This window comes from Triticum aestivum, chromosome 6D (assembly GCF_018294505.1).
Source record: "Triticum aestivum cultivar Chinese Spring chromosome 6D, IWGSC CS RefSeq v2.1, whole genome shotgun sequence".
In the NCBI taxonomy this organism is placed as follows: domain Eukaryota; kingdom Viridiplantae; phylum Streptophyta; class Magnoliopsida; order Poales; family Poaceae; genus Triticum; species Triticum aestivum.
In genome coordinates this window covers 35,539,718-35,540,791 of record NC_057811.1, presented here as the reverse complement: position 1 = coordinate 35,540,791, position 1,074 = coordinate 35,539,718, and positions in this window count along the sequence as shown.

The following is a 1,074-nucleotide window of genomic DNA, read 5'->3' as shown; positions in this document are numbered from 1 at the left end:
AAAAAAATGAAATCCCTTTGTAACAGACGAGTTTCCGTATGAAACCCTGATACTTCGAAAGAGATTGTCCGTTTTGTACACGAAGTGCATCCAGTTTTTGCCGTAACCCTCTCTACTTTCTTGCACATGCTATGTCGGTGAAATGATGATACCATGCCAACTTTCAACCTTTTCAGAGTTCATTTGAAATGCTTTTCAATTTCAGGGTCTTATAGCTCAAAATATTCAGTAAATGCATGAAAAATAACAAATGAAGTCAGAAAGGGTTGAAAATTGATGATGTGGATTTGAGTGGTGCATTTTGAACACAAAAAACTATGGAGTTCCAATAATTTAAAAAATGAAATCCCTTTGTAACAAACGAGTTTCCGTATGAAACCCTGATACTTTGAAAGAGATTGTCCGTTTTGTACACGAAGTGCATCCAGGTTTTGCCGTAACCCTCTCTACTTTCTTGCACATGCTATGTGGGTGAAATGATGATACGATGCCAACTTTCAACCTTTTCAGAGTTCATTTGAAATGCTTTTCAATTTCATGGTCTTATAGCTCAAAATATTCAGTAAATGCATGAAAAATAACAAATGAAGTCAGAAAGAGTTGAAAATTGATGATGTGGCTTTGAATGGTGCATTTTGAACACATAAAACTATGGAGTCCAAATAAGTTCAAAAAATGAAATCCCTTTGTAACAGACGAGTTTCCGTATGAAACCCTGATACTTCGAAAGAGATTGTCTGTTTTATACACGAAGTGCATCCAGGTTTTGCCTGAACCCTCTCTACTTTCTTGCACATGCTATGTGGGTGAAATGATGATACCATGCCAACTTTCAACATTTTTAGAGTTCATTTGAAATGCTTTTCAATTTCAGGGTCTTATAGCTCAAAATATTCAGTAAATTCATGAAAAATAACAAATGAAGTGAGAAAGGGTTGAAAATTGATGATGTGGCTTTGAATGGTGCATTTGAACATAGAAAAACTATGGAGTTCAAATAAGTTCAACAAAATGAAATCCCTTTGTAACAGACGAGTTTCCGTATGAAACCCTGATACTTCGAAAGAGATTGTC